The sequence below is a fragment of the Panicum virgatum genome, chromosome 8N (genome assembly GCF_016808335.1).
Source record: "Panicum virgatum strain AP13 chromosome 8N, P.virgatum_v5, whole genome shotgun sequence".
NCBI lineage: Eukaryota > Viridiplantae > Streptophyta > Magnoliopsida > Poales > Poaceae > Panicum > Panicum virgatum.
In genome coordinates, this window is record NC_053152.1 from 46,557,000 (window position 1) to 46,581,211 (window position 24,212).

A 24,212-nucleotide genomic window follows, 5' to 3' on the forward strand; every position below is an offset into this window, starting at 1 on the left:
AAGTTAAAAAAGTGGGGAATTTAATTTACTGTTCGCTCATCACCGCTGATTCGTATTACGAACAACCGGCCGTGAATATGGTTATCATCACCGGTTTGTAAATGAACTTGACGGTAATGGTTATTTGAACTTTTGCCACCGGTTCATATCTCAAATCGGCGGTGATACGTACTTTCTGCCGGTTCCAACGACCACTACATATATACGAACTGGCTGTGAAAGTCTATCACCGCCATTTTGAGTTCAATCAGCAGTGATGAGGTGTTGGGGATGGTCATATCTGTAGTAAACTCGATGTAAAAACCTTAAATTTTAACAAATTTTCTCTAGTAAAAAATTATTTTTATAGTACTGTTTTAACTTCGCGATACACCATCTTTTACATTATAGAGGTATAATTCATTAAAAACATTATCATCGTCATGGTTACAATTTGGAAGATCATCAGGTGGTGGAGGAAGAATTGAAGCCACCGTAGGTCCATCCTCTACGATGAACACAGCAGCCATTAACTAGAAGTGACAATGCACGTACCACACTCCTGTAGCATAATTTTTTTTGCCACATCATTGTTATGAAAATCAAAGTGACAATGCACGTACCACACTCCTGTAGCATAAAAGACAAAACATAAGGTCTCTCAAACTTTGAACACCATCATGGTTATGAGGACTCTTAACGAACATGAAAACATAAACAAATAAAAGCTGCAGATTAACTAGAAGTTAAATTGTTTTCACTTTGCCCTGAAATCATCCTGAAAAACTGAAAAAGGATAACACTTCAAGTTGCCCTGATCAAAACGCAAGTGGAAATTTCGTGTTTCAATTGAATTTCTATGTTTTCAAAACAGACGTTATGGGCAACACGGTCAGTTGTTTAGCTAGATCATGGTAAGTGGTGTGGACTTGACAGCCCTTGGTTCTAGTAAGTCCCAGTTAGCAGATGCACACGTGTCTCAAGTGCATAGTGATCTACACCATCCGTTAAATATATGATGTCTACATTTTGCATGCCTTTTATGTCATCTAATAACCTGTACATGAGAAAGTGATGCTTGACCATAGTTTGCAGTGTGTGTGTGTGTGTGTGTGTGTGTGTGTGTGTGTGTGTGTGTGTGTGTGTGTGTGTGTGTGTGTGTGTGTGTGTATGTACCTGGGTTGTCCGCGACAAACCGAAGGGCGATCCACCCAAGCCTGGGGACAACCACGGTGTTCTTGACCGGTGGATCCACAAGGTTGTACTTCGCCACATCCTTGGCCGCATCGTAGATGCCGTGGTCTTGGGCAAGCACGAACATGTCGTGCCCGTGTAGGTGCATCGGGTGGGAGCCGGTCTGCATCAACGCCGTGTTCTGAAACACCACCTCGACTGTCGTGCCATGCCGGAACCGCCGTCCCACCATCCTCTTCTCCGTCGCCTCCAGCTCCGCCTCCATGGGTCCATCCGGGACCAGGGAGAGGTCGGTGAAGTTGAACACCCTCGGTGGCGAGTTAGGCAGCATGAACAGATCCACTCCACCAGTGGAAGCCGTGTCGTTGCCGTGGTAGTAGTGCGCCTCCAGCAATGGCGCCGCCACCTATACTGGGAGCTGGAAGGAGACGTTGTTCATGGCCGCCACGAGGATAGACTCATTGCTACCACTCCTCTTGCAGGACGGATGACCGTGCCGGCAGATAGAACCATCGCTGAGTGTGACGAAGAAGTGCTCGTCAGCGTGCACCGGCACCTGCGGCCGCCGTGGATGCCGTAGGCTGGTCATGTTGCCGTGGAAGTAATAGGTGGTCATGGTGTCGTGCTGGTCAGGCAGGTCAGGCACCACCGGGGCTACATTGTGGTGGCCTCTGGTGCCATTGTTGTGGCTCCTGTACTGCACCGTGCCGCTCGTCATGAAGAAAGGGAGCTGCTGGTCAGGCTTGGGCGTCTGTAGCGCCACGGCGACCATGTAGTACTTGCCAGGAGGCGCATCGGCAACCACTAGGACGTCCGTCGTCTCACCGGGTGCAATGGCAATGGTGTCTGTGGTGTAGGGGTTGACGTAGTTGGCGTCGGAGGCGACCACAGTGAACTTGTGTCCGGCGATCTTGAGGTAGAATTCGGTGAAGAGTGCAGCGTTGATTAGTCGTAGCAGGTAGGTCATTCCTGTCTCCACGTCCAGCACGAAGCCATCTTTTACAATCCCTTCATAGTTGAAGTACACTCCAATGATCAATTGATAAAGAAGGGGAATAATGACTTTATTTGGTTGTCAGATAAAAGGTATCAATTACCAGAGCAATCGAAGGGACCTCCAAGCTGGCCGTTTATTGTCATTGCAGTTGGGTTATCAAGAAAGTCACCGTCCACCATGTTCCTGTCCAACTGTGCAAGATCCATGTCCCACCACTCCCCTGGTGTCAATGAGCACAACGATCCAACAGTGGAGTTCAGAGCAAGCATTCATGGTGCATCTTCAGACTTGAAAAACCATGCCCTGCTATTGAGAAAAATGTCATACAATTCACCAACCTAAGATCATGGGGATCTCCATGTGCGGCTTTGGGAACGGATATGAGCTCGCTCCATGTCTCGGCCGGATGATGAGGGCGCCGTGCAGGGTTGCCCGGAAGCATCCAACGTGAGCGTGCCACAATAGTGTGCCTTCCTGCCCGGCCACGTCGAATCGATAGGTGAAGTTGTGGTTCGGACGGATGGGGCATTGGGTGATCATCGGCACGCCGTCAGCCCAACAGCTGAGCCGCTGCTTCACTCCATGCCTGTAGTTCAAGCACTGGACATGATCAGCTTCTTACGCACATGATCGACCCTATAGTTCAAGGACTGGACAGAGTACTAACCAGTTACAACAAGTAGTGAAAGTTTGTATATTGTCTTCAGACAATGCAAGGTGGTGAAAATTTAGACAACTGTAAATGATGCCTTTATGCTTAGAACAAAATGAAGGATTTATAACTAAGGCACTAATTTCATTACCAATGGATGGTGATGTTGTAGGGTGACTTGTTGACGACATGAACGGACAACGAGTTCCCCTCAGTGACCTCAATCGCCGGCCCCGGGAGCTGCCCGTTCACCACGGTCACCAGCGTCTCCTTGCACGAGCGCGTCATATTCACCTGGCTCACCTACATTTACACATATACATATCCCAACATATAAAGCTTGCAAACATACTCTTCCGTTGCTTTACACAAATTGATCAAAAGACATGGAAACTTTGTCATGCTTACAATGAAGGTGTGTTCGACAATGGCGGCCGTGGCCGTTGGCTGACCTGCTGTCAAGACGAAGAAGATGATGGCCGTGGCGGCGGCCACTGCGGGCACCACAGGGACACCCCTGCTCGTCATAATTGGCAATATGGTAATCTGGCTGGTTTCCTTAGAGATGATATATCCTACAACGAAGTTGTGATCTATACGCCATCGTGGATGCGTTAGTTTTAGGCAAGTGGCCACATTGTGGATGCGTTTTAGATAGAAGATAGTGCATGAGCGTTGACGGAGATCACGCAGCATTAAGTGTTTGTGTCACCCTACCAACCCACATCATCGTCTTAATTTTTTGCACACCTCAACAGCCACATGGTATCTTCAACTACTTTTGATCACTACCACATGATGCTTGTCCTCAAACTTGATTTAAACAAACAGATCCGTCAGCATGGTTATTACAAAAATCGATCACATAGATCTTGTCAGTACCACTTGAAGTTTTCTTGGTCATAGATCTTGTTTTAGACAATTAAAATGTGCTGGAAAAGACATGCAATTAGGAACAAAACCACTACCCCCGCATCCCCAACCCCCCCTCAGGCGGTGACTGATGAGTCCGGCCCAGGTGGGATTGGATGAAAAGCCCGACGCACCGATCCAGATTTCCCGAATCCCGCAATCTTAGCACCGACAGCCGAAAATACGACACACCAATCCGGTCTCAGAAGTCCACTAGGCCCCAACGACCTGAACCTTGGCAATCTTAGCACCGAACTCCGGCGCACCCCTTGAGGAAAGGCCCAATCGCCCCAAAAGACTAGTCCGATAGGGGAAGGTGGTGCTCCCTTTTAAGATGGCTTCCTCCTCCCAAGCTAAGCAAGGTGGGATTATTCAGAGGCTCACACGGTCGCCGCCCGACTACAACTGGGCCACTTTTGGCCTATTTTTGTTGCGTCTTTGCCAGCGGGCCGGTAATAGTGGAGGATGTCCTCATCAGTGACCTCCCATCACCGCCGCCAACTACCTCAACTCGCCTCTCTTTCTCGCCATCGCCGGAGGGACTTGCCGGAAGTCCGCGCGGCTCCCTGGGATGGCGACGGCAGGATCTCTCGTCATGGTGGCCTCGTGCTCTGGACAAGGGCTGCGTGAGGCGGCTACCTTCACTTGGCAGCACACTCATCCAAGATGTCGACCCACAGGCCTGCGGCCTCGACAGCCAGATTCAGTGTCGACGAGGGTGGATCCGGCGGGGACGTGGCAGGCACCGCCGGGTGAGCTTGGGCGCCGCGATGGTGGCAAGGGCTCCTCCCCACGGCCAGCGTGCAGATTCGCGGCCCCTGAGGCCATTGCCGGCGAGTCACAGGGTGGAGCTAGTGAGCTCGTGGCCTGCATGCGGCCCTGCCGGTCGGTCTTGTCCTTGCACCAGCTCCAGGTGACGGAGTGGTTGAGGTAGTCTAGCGACGGAGGTGGCCGCATGGGGGGAGGGGGGGTTGGGCACAGGCCGCTGTCAGTGTCTGTGTAGCGAGCACATTCGGGATGCCCCTGGTCTTGCAGTGTGCTCACCGGACCAGGGGAAGGAGAAGGTGTTGTGCTTGGGCCGCTGCATCTAAAGACGGCAGTGGTTGGCAAGGGCCTTGGAGAGGCATGTGTGGTGGCAGCGGTGGGATAAGGCGGTCTACGCAAGGTGCAAGAGGCACAATCGCCGGCGCCGTCCATGGAAGGCTTTCAATGACCATGGTCCTGGGAGTACCAGGCTGGGTACGTGCTGTGATGCAGATGGGATGCTCTGGGCGAAAGCCTTCTTCTGCAGGTGGCAATGGCGGCAGCGCTCTAGGGCATCCTTCTCTCTGTTGGTGTCGTCATCTTGGAGCTACATCCCTGCGGCATGTGGTTCTATTGGTGAAAACCATGTCTAGTTCTCTGGATGGGTGATGGCGATGCCACTAGTGTTGTCCCCTTCTTGAAGGCGTTGTCTCTAGAGATCCAACTTGGCTTTGGCACTGCTGGTGATGGTGGTTTCAAGGGAGGCCTCTTTCAGTGGTGGTGCAAGGCGGCATGCTGTAGGTTGGCTAACTTCATGGGGATTGCTACGCTCGTGCGATGGCATTCGTAACTCTGGTGGTGGCCAGGGTTGTCGCACTTTGTTGGTGTGACCGCCGGTAGAGGACCGCTGCGTCTGGCGTTGCTTGACAACCGTCAGTGCAGTGTGGGATGACATACGATGCTTGCAGCATCGACATCGTGGGACAACTTGACTTGTAGTGGACTGCGGTGGGTGGCTCAGCTCCACTGGGCTACAACAGCGTGCTACATTGTAGCTAGGAAGACGGCACAAGCAACTACCTTGGTTTGCTGCCACGGCGGTGGGAGCCTTATGCACAGGTGGAGCAACAAGGCGATGTTGACCATTGGTGGTGGCTTGCTTGTTCGATGGAGGCTCTAGGAAGTGGGGCATCACTACACTCCACCCTGATGGCTTGGTTGCTTTCAACTGTAGTGCGCGTATATGATATAAGGGATTGGTGACTTATGATGTTACGATTATAGAATAAAGAACTTGTTATTCCACTAGTATTTTTAGTAAACAATGAACTTCTTGCTCAGCATGTATTTTACTTTAAATTTGATGCTAATTATATTAAACTTGTTGATTATGATAAAACCTAGTATAGTAAACTGTAGACCCATGGGCGACTTGTGGGTACCGGTTAACCCGACAAGCACGTGTTTAGGGACAAAATTAAACCCATAACGGGTAATGGATTTTTTTTAGTGGATATGTATTGTACTCACGATACGGGTTTGGACAAGAGAAATGCAGCAGGTTTAGACATGTTGCCATCCCTAGGCTCACCCCCTCGCGGCTGTAGCACTCAACTGCCGCCACCGTGTGTGCTCCTAGCACCGTTGCGCGCTGCTGGCGCAGCCACGCCTACAGCTGCACCTCTATGCTTGGGCGGCGCGATGTATCCCGTGCCCTGAAAACTCCTGCTCAAGAACAGAGGAAGAAAAAAGGGGAAAGGGGAGGAACAAAACTGAAATCTCTAATGCAAATTACTTCCTCAAAAAGCAATGGATTCGAGCAAGATTTCAGCCATAAGTTCATGACAACCAGATCCAACATATCTAAAAAGAAATTTACGAAAAGATCAAGTAAATCTACCAAATCGAAAATCACTTGAAAATCATCTGAAAATCGCAAAAAGGAAAAATGCTCGGGATGCACACAAGATTGATGTTTGAATTGCCTCACGAGGTCTAGTTACAGGCCACTTCTGCCATCACTCAGAGCTTGGATGGCATAAAACTCAAACAAAGAGTCACACTCTACTTTCTCCCTCTCTCTCTCTCTAACCCTAGCAAATCTCTCTCAAGCAAAATGAGAGGACCTCCCCAAAAGAGATAACCTCCCAAACCAGCCCACTCTCTATATAGATGCCTGCAAATGACCGAAACGCCCTTCCATGAATCATACAATCTAAATACCCCTCGGGGGTAAAATCATCCAACTTTTTACTGGCGCAGCGGATGGCACACGCCTTCATGACTTTACTTCGTCTAGACGCAAGCTTCATAGTGGCGCCACGTGCCCTCCTCACTACCATCCGACCCCACCGGACGCACTCCCGATTTTGAACCCCAAATAGAGAAACCTGCTACCTCTGATGTCGACGCATGTCCGGCCTCCGCCAAGCTTTGACATCTTAAAGTCTTTCACGCTCTCACCACACGGCAGCCTACTCGAGCTTGCCACCACTTTCCTCTTTGACTTGACCGATGTTGTCATCATCACCATCTCGCCCTCCATGCAATCTTTCTCTGATCGTGCACCATGTTGATCGCCCATGACTCCGTCCGGACTCCTCTGGTCGCTCGGTGTCAAGTCTCCACTTGTCCTTCACCACCTAATGATACATCGACGCCAAGGCTCTTGCTTGCCCCGTCATCACCGCATAGTCCATTGCACCCAAGCTAGAACTCACCCTTCACCACATGCCGCCAGCCGTCACATTGCATCCTACACCTGCACATCTTGAGCCAAGAGATACATCAAATCCACACAATGTTATAAATCACTCATCATCCAACAGTGACCACCATTGGTTCTCAACAAGAGGTCTCAACCACTTAATGTAGAGAATGAAGAATAGTCCCTCTGCATCGCGACACATTCTGAGGTTATCCTCATAAAATCCTTTGGGTCCCTGATATCTCAACTAAAAATGCCGAAGCAAAACTGAAGCTTTGACTAGTCGAAATCTTATTACCAAACTAGAGCACATTTTAGAGCCAAACTTATAAGTCGGCATGAATGCCATGGCCAAAGAAGAGCCTCCCCATGCAGCGGCGGCACAATGTCGCTGGTCGCTGTTGTCTTCTTCCCACTACTCCACAGAACCGTTCACTACCAGTTTAAAAGTGGCATCACTGCCGGTTTGGCCGGCCGTTGGATTAGTGTCTACAATGTTGGGATGAACCATCACCAATGGTTCCTCACCTGGTGGTGTTGCAATTTTCACAAGGCAAAAAAAATGAAGAAAATAGCGTCCTCACCTAGCATGCTCCACTGCTGTATCCGGGCCCCATGTGCCGTTGCCGCTGTTTCAACTCCTCGCGCCCCAATCACCGCATCCTCACGTCGTACCTGAACGCCCCTCGCACTGCGGCCGCCGCTGTAGCTCCTCGCGCCCTGCCCACTGCATCCGATCGCCCGTCGCACTGCCACTGCTGCAGCTCCTCACACCCCGCCTACTGCATCTAAGCGCCGCTGACAGTGGGTGAGTACTGCTAGCAGGGATTTGAGGGAACCCCCGTTTAAAGATTTGGCCAGGGGTGTAAAGCACGCAAGTATCTCTCTTACGAAAGCGAGTTGAGACGGTGGTTTTTAGACAGGCTCAGGTCGCCCGGAGGCCTAATACCCTACGTTATGTGTGTTGTGATTAGTTCTTGCCGATCCCAAGTTAGAGAGCCCAAGCCCGGAATGTCTGAATCAGGTCCCGAAAAAGGGGTCCCTTTACATGTCCTGGGATCTCTCTATTTATAGGCTACAACTGCCTTCTCTGTTCTTCTCTAACTTGTGTGAACGCCTTCTTTGTTCTTCTCTAACTCGTGTGAACGCCCCCTTTGCATGGTGGGCGCCGTCTTCCAGGCTGCCCCGCCTTTGTCAGGCGGGCAGGCGGCTTGTCGGGCTCGCTATAGCAGGCTTTGGGGGGCCCACAGGTACCAGGGGTGCTCCGGGGCGTCCCGGAGTGGCCATAGACGCTGACGGGTGGGCCCCTACGTCCCTGGGTGATCCGAGGTCGTCTGGCGGGCCCTCGTTCTCCAGGGTGTCCCAGGGACATCCGGGGTGCTCCGAGGGGTCCACGTAGCGGTTCCGGGGTCGTCCCATAGACCCTCATGGTCCAGGGTGACTTTGGTCAACCGCAGGGAGATCGCCGGGGCCACCCTGGTTTTACCGCAACGGGGGGCGCGGTAAACGGCGGTGGGCCCCAGCCACCGTCCATCTTCAAGTTGATGGGACGGGTAGCTTGAAAATAAGCTATCTGCCGCCTATCTTCTTATCGTCTGAGCGCACGGCATCCCCGTAATCATGATGTTCTTACGGGGAAGCCGTGCACCCCCTCGGGCTCCGTACCGAGCCCGGCGGCTGGGCGCCGTAACCTTCGGGATTTCCCGCCTGGTAAAGATCTTTTTACTAGGCTGGTGTCTTCGAGGGGAAGGAAAAGGCCTTCTCGGGCTGTCGGTGTTTACCGCCAAGCCCGCTCAGGGATGCCCTTAGCAGTAGGGTTTGTAGGTAGGGATTGATGGCTCTGGAACTCGATGGTGCAAGGAACACAAAGATTTAGACAGGTTCGAGCCGCGAGTTGCGTAATACCCTACGTCATGTGTGGTCGTTTGTATTGCCTTAGGTGTTGATGTGTTTCGAGGGGGTCCCTGCCCGCCCTTATATATCCGGGGGGACAGGGTTATATGGAAAGTCCTAGCTGAGTACAGTTGGAGTCCTTCTACAACAAGATCGAATAGTTTCCTTTGTACTGCAGCTAGTTCTACGCCTATTCGGGTAGTTTACAACAGAGGTAAGGTACATCTATGAGCTATCCCTTACTCTAGAACATTTTACGCCTGTGAGCAGTCCCACTGCCCCGGGTCTGACAAGCCCCCGAGCTCTTTGTATTCGAGTACTTCAAGTAGTCTGAACACCTTTCTGGTTGATTCTGGTTCTTCCTTCAGATACGTCGAGTAGTCCTTTAAGTACTTCCATTTGCCTCGCGGCTGTGAGGTGCTCATGCCCCGAAATCTTGATCATATATGGTGCGCGAAGTACTCGCGCTCCATATGGAGTAGCCCCCGAGCCTTAGGTTGAATCGTAGAATCAGGCTGAGGGTCACTTCAGTCTTTTTCTTCTTCTTTATTTTTCAAAAAAAATTGAAAAATAAATCTCTAATACATATATTCTGCAGTCCCGAGTCTTGAATTTAAATCCCTCCATTTAGATTTAAGAATCAAAGAAGAAAAGAATATGTTGGCATCCCAAATATTCACGAAATTACCCCTAAAGACCGTATAAAGCCGGTTGAAAACTTCCAAGGGTTTTAACCCTTGAACTCCTGGCCGCCGTCAGACTCAGATTCACATTCATCTCTTCTCAGTCAAAATCCAAAAGCCCCTCTCGTAGCCCCCGAGTTAAAACTCGTGACTGTAAGATGGCTCCCAAGAAGAACAAGTCCAAGATTTAAGAGGAAACGACCGCCAATTTGTCCACAGGTTGGCGCAAAAGCAAGATGTCTGAATCACTGGTCCGAGAGTTGGAGAATATGGGTCTCCTCCAAGAGCAGGGCGTGAGCCAATGGCGCGCTGGTGAAGGAAAAGATTACCCTATGGAAGGTACTCTTGAGACCGTTATGTTTCGCGATTTTGTAGAACGTAGTCTCACCGTTCCCGTATCAGAATTTTTCTATAGACTGCTTCAGTTCTGGAGAATTCAATTACACCATCTCACTCCTCAATCCATCTTGCATCTTTCAATTTTCACTCATTTATGTGAGGCATTCCTTAGAATTCTCCCCCATTTCCACCTTTTTCAACATTTCTTCTTCCTTGTTCCTGTTCCAAATGCCACCAATCCCGCCGTCGTTGGGGGATGTGGCTTGGTACTCCGCCTTGAGAACCGAGCCGAGTACTTGGCATATGATCCGGTGAGTAAAGGAGCCGAATGGAAGAGGTTCTGGTTCCATGTTGGAAACTTTGAATCCCCACTTCCAGGAAGAACTGCTGGTGCCCCCCAAGTCCAGGAGAGCTGGTCGAGTAGAGGACCTGGTTGCAAGCAAGTTGAAGCCATTCTTCGTGCGATTGTCGTTGTTAAGAAAAAGGGAGTCACTGGAGATCATGTGGTCTTCTCATTTATCGGTCACCGGACACAACCTCTTCAGCTGCGACAACATCCTGCCTTTAGATATGAAGGCACGAAGAATTCCACTAGGATGTCACCAGAGCCAATGGCTCAGTCTGAAGTAATCAAGAGATGCTGTAAAGTACTCGATAATTTCGACAAGTCTTTGGCGCTTCCAACACTCTTCTTGGCACAGAATCCACCCGAGAATACCTGGGTACGTTAGTTCGAGACCATGTCGAGTACTTGTAGTTAACCATTCATGATCTTCTGACTAATTCTTGGCCTTTTTTCTGCAGAAAAATTATAAATCCTGGTATTGCATGCCGCCGACTTCTATAGATGTTGATTCTGATGATAGCAAGAAACGGAAAGCGACTCCCAGATCAATATTACAGAGAAAAGTTCCTCGTCTCGATGCCGGCCAGTAAGTATATAATATTTTGTTTGTTTTATCCTCGTTGTCTCAGCTGTCTTATACAGAATCTTGCTTGGCTAGGGTCCAACATCTTCCGGCGCATGAGAAAATTCAGGTCCAAAACTTCCGCAACTGGGTGTCAAGTAGTTTAGAGGGAACTAGTCGATCAGCCCCCGAGTCTCCTATAATTAGGTTGATCGAAACCCCAGCTGCCAGTTTGCCCAGTGCAGACATAGCTGAAAAGCCAAGCGAGCCAACCCTTAAAGCACCTGAACATACTCCAGCTACTGCTGAAGGAGCCTCCAATGCTAGTGGGTCTGGAAGTAATGGGGCTGAAGGGTCTAAAGGTCCTTCCGTTCGATTGGTACCTTTCCAGTCTATGCCTCAGTCAACACAGGAAGAATTGGAAAAGGAATTATTTGATGATCCTTTGTTGACTGTAGACAACACGAAGAAGCTCGCAGATTGTATGCAATGGAGCTTTAAATTTACTAAGGTGAGTCTTCTGCCGCTACTTGTCTTTGTGTTATCGCCATAAATTAGCAGGGTTAATTAATGGGCCGCAAGTGAGTTGGGCTTAATGCAGAAATTAAGGAGGCTTACGAATCGGCTCCTGCGTGGGCGTTCGGGCCATCTGGGCCATGTACCTTTAGGTTTAAGTTCAGTTTGAGTTAGAGATAGAGTCCAATATGGACACATTAGTTTAGATTGTTTTCCAAGTCTCCGGACTATAAATATGCACCCTATGCCATTCGTAATGGAAGAACGTCATCACGTCTCGCAACAACAATTCTCGGTGCACCGCCACCCCTAATCCTAGGGTTTCATCCAAGTAAGCGCCATGCTGCCCTGATCACTTTTTGTGATCAGGGCAGCATTGTTCTTGCTTTTACCTTGGTATTACTCGTACTGAAGCGTTTTTGATGGCGAGTAATGCTAGTTATCCCGATGTTCGTAGCATGACCTTTAGTAGATCTATCATGCTCTTGTTGTTTATCATCTACGAATATCATGTTATCTCTGCCTGATCATGTATTAATCTTACGCTATTTCTCGTTGCATAGGAATTAGTCGCGTAGAGATAACACCCTGCTTCTTTTTTATCTAGTAGATCTAATCTATTATGGTTTGTTCTTATACTTAAGAATCGGCTTAATATCTGCTAGGTTAGGCCTAGCAAACGGGTTGGATGATACGGCAACGTATTAGATGCTTTGCTCTGATCTTAATAGGGATTGATCTGGGAATCGGCTTTAGCTTATTCTTAGGCCTCTTTTCTGGTTAAAGTTTGGTTATCTATTATGCTCGTTAGGCCTAATTACGTGTAGGATGTTCCGATCTAGCAGTGAAGCTTTTACCGTTGTGGATTGGATTAACTAGATCTAATTGAAGCAGTTTTTGCAGTTATTTGCTTTATCTATTAACATCTAGATATGCAGATCTGATCTGACACCGGGACTCGATCGGCTCTTTAAAGCCGATGCAAGAGTCGTCCCGGGGAGCCGACCACAGCTCGGACTAATGTTTACATGTGTTTGTGCATGCAGGCAAACCATCGAAAACACGTTTGCACCTTCCTGATCGGGTATAGGTCAGGTGGCACGCCATGCATCTCCGGAAGCGTCGGCGTATGCCAGGATCTGGGCCATTGACCGAGGGACCGGTGCCAGCCAGTGCCCCGGCAGCCTCCCGGCTCTTCGTGTTACCTATCGCTACTCGCCAGTGGGTTTTGACCGATAACACATTCTGGCACGCCCGGTGGGACCTTCATCAGCAACAACGTCCACCGCCAGGATGACTGGACCTCAGAACCAAGCTCCGGTTCCGCCGGTCACCAACCCTGTCAAGTATGAAGAGCTGACCCCCGAACACCAGCAGAAGTTTGATGAGGTCAAAGCTCAGTTCGAAGCCGATCTCATCAGCTCTTTCGAGAGGACCCGCAACCACGGCATCAGGTGGAAGGGGTTCTCACCCGAAAGCGATCTTGACAACATCGACCTGTCCGTACCGTCAGAGGAGCGCACCAGAGCCCTGCACCAGGAGATGAACTACATGGTGGCTCACTCGCTTCATCGGCACTCAGAAAGCCTGGTGAACGAGCTCGAGCGTGTGGCACATCGCGTCGTCCAGGAGGTGATCAAGAACCAGTACTCCCCATCGGGACCAATCCTGGGGAGTCACAGGGGAGAGGCCCCACTTCAGTCTAGGCCGCCATTGCCATACTCGCTCACAACTCTAGGGCTGCAGAGTTCGCCGATCTATGTCGTCTACAAGATCGGCGGTGCTCCCGGGGAGGGCCAGTTCCTGAGCGAGCCGCCTAAGGAGATCCCACACGGCTACACGTGCGTGTACATACCTGACAACATCAACCCAACACGCGTGGGACAGTTGGTGAGTACAGGAGCTTCAGGGACAGATGTGGAGAAACAAGCATGGCTAGCGAAGTACGCTACTGGGCCGAGTGCTAAGCTCTCGGCCCCAGGAGTTCTTAGTGTGGAGCAGATCAGCGCAATACTAAGGGACCAGTTCGGCATTCTGCCCAAGAGAAAGGCGATCGGCTATTCCAAGCCGTACCCAAGCGACTACGACTTGATCCCGTTGACACCCAAGTATCGGCTCCCGGAGTTCACCAAGTTCAGCGGGTTAGAAGGGGCCAGCTCCATCGAGCATGTGAGCCGATACCTAACGCAGCTCGGGATGATTTCAGAATCAGATCCTCTGAGGGTCCGATTCTTCTGCCAGTCTCTCACGGGCTCAGCCTTTGGATGGTACACATCATTGGCCCCAGATTCGATCCGCACTTGGAGGCAGCTGGAAGATCAGTTCCACACCCAGTATCACTCAGAGGCTGCTGAAGCCGGGATTGCCGACCTCGCCCAAGTCAAGCAGAAGTGAGGGGAAAGTGTGTCGGAGTACGTGCAGCGCTTCAAAGAGGTTAAGAATCGATGCTACTCATCGCGCATCACAGAAAAGGAGGTAGTCGATTTGGCAGTTTTGGGGCTCGCTAAGCCGATCAAGGATCTGGCTTTTCAGTTGGAATTCACCTCTCTGGCGCACATGGTACAGAAGTTCACGACGTATGAACACTATCACCCTGAGTTATACCAGGAAAAATTCAAGTGCCATGTGAATATGGCACAAGCAGATGATTCTGATGATTCTAGCGGGGAACAAGAAGTGGCTGTGGCAGAGTGGACCCGGGGGGAAAACCCCGTCCCATGCAAGTGGGTCAAACAGGAGGGGCTTGTGAAGGGCTTTGATTTTGACATGGCCAAGGCAGAGCAGATATTCGACTTACTGCTCAAGGAAAAGCAGTTGAAGCTCCCAGAGAATCACAAGCTGCCAACGACGCAAGAGCTGCAGTGGAGGCCGTACTGCAAGTGGCACCACTCATTCACCCATGCCACAAATGACTGCAAGGAGCTGCGTCGGCAGATCCAATCGACTATTAAGCAAGGCCGATTAATTCTGGCCCAACACACGATGAAGGTTGACAGTCAACCATTCCCACAGGCTAATGTGGTGGAGCTGTCGGATCTTAGACCTGAGGGCCAGAATTTTGCGTTCTAGATTAACATGGCGGGACCCGTACACCACTGTGATGAGCAGAGGTTTAGAGAGGCCGATTCTGGCAAACGACCCCAGGATGAAGATGAGTTGGAGCAGCAACATATTACTGAAGAACAAGTGCGTCACATCCGCAATCAACTCCCAGCTTCCAATCGGCTTCTTGAAAAATACGAGTATCAGTACAAGCTGCGTCGCCGGTATGAATCGGAAGAGGAGTACGAGCACCGTGCGGGGAGAACGCTGGGGAGGCGCTAGGCTGTGCGCGACCACTGGCATTGCCCGTTCTTCAGGTACTGTTGGAATTCCGGCATGAGCCGATTGCCTACTATCGATGATTGACTGGAGTGCAGGCCTCGGGGACGCCAGTCAGGCGAGACATCGGTGTTCCGGCGCTTGGGGCCCAAAGCGCGTCACGACGACCATGTTGAGCGGCAATCCAGGGATGATCTTGAGCTCGAAGGAGAGGATAAGTATCATCGTCCACGATGGTGTCCTGACAGACTCAGTCGCTCGCAGAAGCGCAGAGTGCAGCGCTTATGCAATCTCGAAGAGGCGGAAGCAAGGTACCTCAACGTGCTGAGGAAGGCGCATCTGGATCTCGCGGAGCAATTCAGGCATCCGCGAAGGGTGGAAAGGCGCCCTCCAAGGAGGGAGTGGCGCCCCAAGCAGCCAAAAGCAGATGAGAAGCCATCGGCTGATGTGAATATGGTGTTCGTGCTCCCATCAGAGTTTCGGGCGCCCCAACCAGAGGAGTTGGCCATCGCACAGCTCGATCTTGGCCTCCAGCCAATCATCTTCGAGAAGCCCAAGGAGAAAAGCTACAAACACCTGAAGGGGTTATATCTCAAGGGCCTCATCGACGGCAAGCCTGTGAACAAGATGTTGGTCGACACTGGCGTCGCAGTTAATTTGATGACGTGTTCAGTGCTGCGCCAATTGGGTCGTTCTGCTGCTGACCTTATCAAGACCAACGTAATGCTCAATGATTTGAATGGGCAGCCATTGGAGGCAAAGGGCGTCCTCAATGTGGAGTTGACAGTTGGCCGCAAGACCGTCCCAACCTCGTTCTTCATCGACAACAGTAAGAGTACGTACACAGTGCTGCTTGGGAGGGATTGGATTCACGCCAATTGTTGTGTTCCTTCCACAATGCACCAGTGTTTGGTTCAATGGGATGGCGATGAAGTGGAGGTGGTCCGTGCAGATGACTCCAGCGAGGTTTCGCTCGCAGACATGAACGCCTGGGACGCAGAAGGACAAGAGCCGATCTCAGGGATTGCGCTAGAAGACTGTGATTGGATCAAAGCGACAAAAAATGGATTGAGGCTAGTCTTATCCACTGGCCTCATAGAATAAATACATCCTGGCACGCTACGGAGTTCAGCAGGTTTAGAGAGGCCGGTCCCAGCGACCGGCCCCAAAAAGTAGATAATTCTTATTTGGAGTTGAAACTGTTACATTATGAACAAACAATAGCCTGCTCTGGCAGTTGGTTACTCAAGGAGTATTCAGTTTCGAATGGTTATACAGAAACGGCCAGCCCGTGCGGTCGGCTGGAAATTTTCTTTTGTTATCTCTCTGTATTTGCTGTCGACGTGGCAGGTGACGACGAGTTTCCTGCGTCCACAGTTGATTTTACAGGCGATGGCAAGTTGGGGTACGGGTTTACATCAGCTGACGATTTGGAGGAAGTCGATATAGGTCCCGGGGATAAGCCGCGACCAACATTTATCAGGAAAAGGTTAGACCCGAGCCTGTGTGAGCCGATGATAGCACTATTGAAAGAATACCGGGACTGTTTCGCTTGGGATTATACTGAAATGCCCGGTCTGGATAGAAGCATCGTCGAACATCGGCTCCCGCTTAAGAAAGGATTTCGGCCGTTTCAACAACGAGCACGACAGATGAAGGCCAAAATCCTAGAGGAGGTTAAGAAAGAGGTGCAAAAGATGTTGGATGCTGGGTTCATCAGGCCATGTTGGTATGCAGAATGGATCTCCATCATGGTCCCTGTACAAAAGAAGGATGGCCGATGGCGAGTCTGCGTGGATTTCAGAGACCTCAACAGAGCAACGCCAAAGGACGAGTACCCGATGCTCATCGCGGAAACATTGATCAACGCAGCTGCCAGTCACAAAATGCTAAGCTTTATGGATGGTAACGCCGGCTACAACCAGATCTTCACGGCCCAGAGGATATAAACAAGACCGCGTTCAGAGTACCAGGCGCGGTCGGCTTGTTCGAGTACTTGGTTATGACCTTTGGATTGAAAAATGCCGGTGCGACATATCAACGCGCCATGAATTACATTTTTCATGATCTCATCGGTAAACTGGTAGAAATCTACATTGATGATGTCGTGGTCAAGTCCACATCGGCTGGGGGACATTTGGAAGATTTGCGTAAGGTATTGGAGCGGGCTCAGAGGTTTGGGCTCAGAATGAACTCGAAGAAATGCGCCTTTGGTGTATCGGCCGGTCAGTTCTTAGGATTCCTAGTACATGAGCGAGGGATCGAGATCGGCCTAAAAAGTCAAGAAGCTGTAAGGACGATGAGGCCGCCTACTACAAAGAAGGAGTTGCAGAAGCTCATCGGCAAAATCAACTTTGTCAGATGATTCATCTCCAATCTGTCTGGACGTATCGAGCCATTCATGGGTCTCGTGAAAATCAAGACCGATGATGAATTTCACTAGGGGGCAGAGCAGCAGCAAGCTTTCGACGAAATCAAGGAATACTTGTTGAAGCCTCTAGTTTTGGTTCCTCCACAGCAAGACACGCCCTTCTACGTATACTTATCCGTAGGCGACACCTCCATCGCCTCAGTGCTGGTTCAGAAGCATGATGGACAGGAAAGGGTTGTGTTCTACCTTAGCAGGCGCATGTTGGACACCGAAACTAGGTACCCTGAGATTGAAAAGCTTTGTCTCTGTTTATTCTTTACATGTACAAAGCTTCATCATATTTTGCTCTCGGCGGAAACAATCATTATTTGCAAATCGGATGTCATAAAGCATATGCTGTCGGCTCCTGTTCTGAAAGGACGACTCGAAAAGTGGATGTTCGCGTTGTCGGAGTTTGATATCCGATATCAACCTGCAAAGGCAGTCAAGGGATAGGCACTGGCGGATCTCATCGCAGACAGGGTCAACAGTGACGTGGCCGCACTTTTCATATGTGCTTGGGCCATGTTTTTCGACGGATCGGCGTGTGATGATGGGTGCGGCGTGGGAATTCTTTTGGTATCACCTCGAGGGGCGAGTTATTCCTTTTCCATCAGGGTGACTACTCCATGCACCAATAATTTAGTAGAGTACGAGGCCGTTCGCAAGGGGATGGAATTACTCCTGGAAGCTGGCGCAGAAGCGGTGGAAATATTTGGGGATTTGAAACTGGTGATTTCTCAGCTCACGGAAGAATATAGATGAGAGAGCGAGGATCTTTTTCCAATATGGATGCAGTGCCGTGAGTTAATGTCACAATTCAGGTACATTAATTTCCACTGGATACGTAGGACTTTGAACAATAAAGCCAATGACTTGGCACATATGGCTTCCGGATACAAGGAAACAGCCGATGGGGTAGATGTAGAGGTTCAGTTTCTAGAACCTGGAGATTGGAGAGCCGATATCTTCAATTATTTGAAGGATTCGGCTTGGGGGGCACCCAGAAGGATAAGACTCAAAGCTATGAAGTATGTTTTGATAGGGGACGATATGTTCTACAGGACTTTAGATGGACTGCTCCTTAAATGTCTGGGGCCTTCGGAGTTGAATCGGCTCTTGCATGAGGTTCATAAGGGAGCATGCGGTAATCATCAATCGGCTCATAAGATGAAGTGGCTGATTAGGCGATCGGGATATTACTGGCCCACCATGCTTGAGGACTGCTTTAAATATTACAAGGGATGTCAGGCATGTCAGAGATTCGGCAAGATTCAGATGGTGCCGGCATCAATAATGAATCCTATTATTAAGCCATGGCCGTTCAGGGCTTGGGTCATGGATATGATTGGCCAGATCAACCCTCCATCCAGCAAAGGTCACCAATGGGTGTTGGCTGTCACGGATTATTTCACGAAATGGGTGGAGGCGGTACCCATGAGGTCGGTGGCATCGAAAGATGTGACCAGTTTCGTTAAAGAGCACATCATTCATAGGTTCGAGATTCCCCAGACCAATATGACCGATGGAGGATCGGTCTTTATATCGGAGGAATTTAGGAAGTTCGCCGATGACACGGGGTTCAAGCTGATCAGATCATCCCCATATTATGCCCAGGCTAATGGGCAGGCTGAAGCATCCAACTAGAGCCTTATCAAGCTGATCAAAAGGAAGATCGATGAATATCCTAGGCGCTGGCACGAGGTGTTGTCAGAGGCTTTGTGGGCATATCGTATTTTGTGTCACGGATCCATCAAGACGTCACCATACCATCTGGTCTACGGTCAAGACGCTGTGTTGCCATGGGAGATCACGGCCGGATCGAGGCGTGTTGAGTTCCAGAATGATCTGTCGGCTAAGGAGTATGCAGCCTTGATGAGCGATAATGTGGAGGATCTAACGGAGCTAAGACTTTGGTCACTTGAGAAGATCAAGGAAAACAAGGCTAAAGTCGCTCGTGCATACAACAAAAAGGTCAAGCCAAAAGATTTCCAGGTCGGAGACCTGGTTTGGGAGGTAGTGCTACCATTGGGAACTAAAGATAGAAAGTATGGTAAGTGGTCTCCAACTTGGCATGGGCTGTACAAGGTTGATCAAGTCTTGCCTGGAAATACGTACATGCTTGAAGAATTGGACGGTGTCAAGTTTCCTATAGCCGTCAATGGCCAACACCTCAAGAAATATTTCCCGAGCATGTGGGAAGGCGAAAAACAAGAGCCGATGAAATCCATCTAGCTGTATTATAAAAGGCCAACACGTTGAGTTGGCCAGAAAAAAAATAATAATAATAAAAGTGAGAGAGGCCAACACGTTGAGTTGGCCAGTAAAAAAAAGAGTGAGAGAGGCCAACACGTTGAGTTGGCCAGTAAAATATATATATATATATATGTGTGTGTGTGTGTGTGTGTGTGTAACCATCGACTTAAGATGTTTTTAATAGGTACGAGCTTTAGATTTAATAGGCAACATTAAATATTCTCTGAATTGTTCTACTAGTTCAGGAACCCTTCTATGGCATGGATGGCTTCTGCGTGTATGGCGTCGGCTCTTGCTATGATCGCTTCAGCGTCCTTGTCATCGCCTGTTACTATCTGTTGACTCAAGGTGCTTATCTCTGCGAACTCTGCCCGTATTTGCTCTGTTATTGCTTGGGCTTCTTGCTTGGAGTTTGCAATCGAGGCTTTCTCCTCGTGGATTAGTCTCTGGGTGGTGCGGACCTTTTCTTTGAGTTCCACCAGTTCTTTCTCCAGGAGATTGAGTCGCCTTGTACTCGCGGAGATATCGGCTTTGGCGTCCAGAGTTTCTTTCTTCTGGTTGAGCATCTTGCACTTTTGAGCGATGTCGGCTTTCAGAGGAATTTGAGAATGACGTAGTTCTATTCTCTGTTGTGCTGCTTTCACCTCTGCCCGAAAGAAGGGAAGATGGCCGGCTGGTCAGAGCTTGACTTGAAGTGACTCTGGGAGTTGGGATTCTATATGCTCGAGGATTTTCTTTATTTCGCTGGAATCGTCAACCAGGGTACTAATTGGAGCAGATAGCAGATTTTGATGTGTTGAAGCTGATCCGCGAGGTCAATCGGCTGCTGTGATGATGGTACTTTCGTTCCAAGGGCGATCAGTCCCATTGATGCTGGGTCAAAGGAGAGCAAAGATGAATTATTGAAGCCCTGTGGAGATAGTGGAGTTAGTTTTGGGAACAAGGTGCATCAATGAAATTATCGGCTGATTTAGAATCAGCTCATGTAGTGTTACCTGTTCTGAGGAAGAAGCGATGGTCGGTCCGGGTGTGACCGGCTTAGTTGGGTTTGAGGCAACAACAGGGGCATCGGCTATGTCATCCTGTTCGTCACGCACCTCCATCAAAGCATCGGGAGTCCATCAGTACATCAGCTGTTGCAGTTCCTTCGCTGCGAATTTCTGCTGAGACGATGGTTGATCCTTGCTGTTCTTGGACTTCAGTTATTCCAGTGTCGGCTTCATGAACGGTGGTTCCCTGTCGTGCTGGGCTTCCAGTACTGAGCGTGTCTCCAGCTGCGTCCTGAAAATAGGATTACAGTCAACCAGAATATATATGCGTAAGAAAGAAGTTTCGGAGAGATGAATTACCTGGTTGGTGTTGGATTCTGATAGATTCGGGGAAGGTTGTACTGTTTTCTTGATGACTCGTCTTATGATGATCTTCCTTTTCTTAGTCGGGACTCGGGGGGCAGCACTTCCTGAGGTTTGTCTCCGCTTAGAAGCTGACTGGGGTGAGTCTGGCTGAGCAGTCATTATTACTTTCTTCATTAGCGGTGACTCCTTGCAAAAAAGAACATCATGGGCGGTTGGAAGGAAGTAGAATGGCTCCCCGTCACTGGTCATGGGTTCTGGATCATCTTGTTGCTGTAAGCAAGGTGAGCAGGGTTAGCCAAGTAAAGTGGTGGAGGACTTAGAAAAATAGGTGCACGGATTCAGTACCTCTTCCTCGGGGATTGCGTATTCAGGATCAATTTGCTGCTGTAGAGGGCCTAAAGCTCTTCTGAATACATGAGTTTTCCACATTCCCCACCATGTGTTAAAGTCGATTGACGAGGGAGTAAAGGACAGATCGGCTGGTATTGGAATGTGGAGGTTGTCAAACATGCTGTAGCATCTTGAGCTGGTAAGACCATCGGGTAAATCGGCTCTACTCTCCACCAAGTGGTGAATATGGAAGTGGGGAGGGACTTGTCCTAAGCCAAATTACCGAGCTGCTACTACTGGTTGATAGGATTCATAACCTGGTTTGATGATTCTGTTGGAAGTACTTATGCCAACAGGGAGGAAGCCAGGTCGGATCATTAGGGAATACAGATGCCGAGTGCCGTCGTCATCGGCAAAGCTATTCAGCCTGAAGGTAGTTGGGTTCTCAAAGGCTTCAGATTCAGTGAATGGAAAGTAGAGGGGATTGTTTAGACCTTTGTAGAAGACTCTAAACCAGTTTTCTGCATCTGTCGAGTTCAGTTTGCTACCAGGGAGGCTGAATAGGGCTTGGCCATAGCTAGTGCATCTAATTGGCTTGCCATTCTCGTCGAGGAAGGAATTCTTGGCTAGGCTTTGAAAGTTTGGAATCTGATGCTGGAAGTAGAGTTGTGCCCATAACTGAATAAACCACCAAGGGCCTCCAGTTTTGAGTTTCCTTTGGTTGAGCAAATTAGTTGTCATCAGATGGAAACATCTGTATGTTTCTCCGAGAAAAAGTTTGCCTGGGCTAGTGCGGTTGCAAGGAAGGTAATTCTTAGTTGGAGCTAAGGAAGGACCACAGAAAATAAAATATTCTAACCAAAGATTTAAAAAGGTTGTGTGTTCCTTTTTAGTGACTGGACATTTTATCTTCATGTGCTGGTTCATGTAAGTACTCCAGTTTGTGCAGTCTGCCTTGGATGAAAGTTTGAAGGGGGCTTCTACCATTCTGTGGGCTGCAGGATCAGGGGAACTAATGTCCAGGCTAGTAATCATGGTAACATCTAGCAGAGTAGGGGTCATGGGTTCATGACCAAAGAGGAAGCAGTTCAAAGCGTCGGACCAGAAATAGCCGATGGTTTTTCAGAAGGTTTTCATCTTTATCAAGGGGGGATAATGATAAACTGAGTGTGTCAGCTATGTTCAATTCTTGCCACAAGGGCATATAGGTTTTTGCAACTCTACTATACCATGCAATCCAGCTCTCGGGTGGATTAGGCCAGGCTCTTAAGCAGTCGGCCCAGGAATTTAAATTAATATCTTGACTTACGAAGGGGATTCTATTCGCTTCACAGGAGATTAAATCTGTGGGATTTTCATAAGCTCGTGGGCCAAGACAAAAGGATTTGGGATTGGAAGGATGCGGCAAAAGGATGTCTGACACCTGGAGTTCGGAAATTCAGAAATTTATATATGGTGTCATATTTCAGAGTTTAATTCATTCGGAGCTGAGGAAAGTTGAAAGGACAGGATAAATATTACCTTCAGGCCGAGGATTGCCGTATCTACGATTGGAGATCTCGTTGTTTGAGCTTCAGAGTCCGCCATGGTTCAGATCTGCTAACTTAGGGTTTTGTTGTTTTGCGGGCTCTGGTTCAAGTTTTGAATACTGTGAGTTTTCGCTCGAACTTATGGAGCAGGATTCTCGAATTGCGCTCGGATTTGGAATATCTAATTCGAGTCGGATTCAGAGTGGGGGTGATGTTTTGTTCTTTTGCGGGATACTTCCAGTTTTGAATTTCGTCGGCTCTTGGATATTGGTAAAGAACGATGCAATGCCATCGGCTTTTGGAGGGTTGTTCGAGCAAGCAATTAAGTGATAAGGAACTTTATTCATTAAAGATAAAGTTTTTACAAGAGGAAGAGCCGATTTGACAAAGGGGTGAATCCTTCAGCTCAATCTACACTACAGTACTACTCCTACAGTACTGCCTACGTCGACCACCTATAGGTACCTAGGTGCCTACGGCGCTTGGGGCTTCGCGCCGGCACGTTTCCGCCGTCGCTGTCGTCGCCATCGTCGTCGCTGCCGCCGCTCTTGTCGGCGCTGCTGCCGTCGCTGGCCTTATCGTCGCTGCTCCAGCCGCCGCCGCCGTTGCTTTCCTCCTTGCTATCCTCCTCGGAGGAGCCGATGAATCGGAAGGCGCTTCCGGCCATCGGGTCGTCTTCGTCAGAGGAGGAGTCGATTTTCTCTTCCGAGGAGGAATCGACTCTGTCCCAGGAGAAGTGGTCGTCACTACTCTCCTCCAGCTCTTCCTGGAACAGGAGCTGGAGGTCCTCGCCGTTAGTCTTGGGTTCGTCGTCTTCAGAGACGACCCCGAAGTCGAACTCCTCTGCATCCCAATGCAGAGGAGCGAGCGCCTCGTGCGCCGCCGTCGGGTTGTATTCCGGCATTGGCTCTTGGCTCTCGGAGATGGGGTCGAGGGAGGAGACAGAGGAACTCGAGGAAGAGGGGGAAAGAGGGGAGCCGATGGAATTGGAGCCAGAGGAGGAGGAGATCGCCATGGCTACAGGAGGTTTGGGTGCTCTACGCTGTTTGGCTGAGGGAGGAAGACGAGTTTGTGGTGAAAGGAGTTGATTCAGGGTGAGATTAAATAGAAAAAAAATGGAAGATGAATCGGCACTTTCACATTCTGCGAGGAGCCGGCTACAGAGACGTTGCGTCTTCCATGGTGGTTGTAGTGCGTTTTAATGAGCATCAACAGGGAGATGAAGCAACGAGATGGTTTTGGAATTATCATTGCCAAAACCAGGGGGGCATGTGTTATCGCCATAAATTAACAGGGTTAATTAATGGGCCGCAAGTGAGTTGGGCTTAATGCAGAAATTAAAGGAGGCTTACGAATCAGCTCCTGCGTGGGCGTTCGGGCCATCTGGGCCATGTACCTTTAGGTTTAAGTTCAGTTAGAGATAGAGTCCAATATGGACACGTTAGTTTATATTATTTTCCAAGTCTCCGGACTATAAATATGTACCC

The 24,212-nt window shown here is 49.5% G+C and overlaps 1 pseudogene; it reads right to left on the reverse strand.

Annotated features, from left to right (window-relative positions):
- Positions 1–274: 274 nt before the first annotated feature.
- On the reverse strand, positions 275–23,392 carry LOC120685152 (annotated as a pseudogene).
- Between the last annotated feature and the right edge of the window lie 820 nt (positions 23,393–24,212).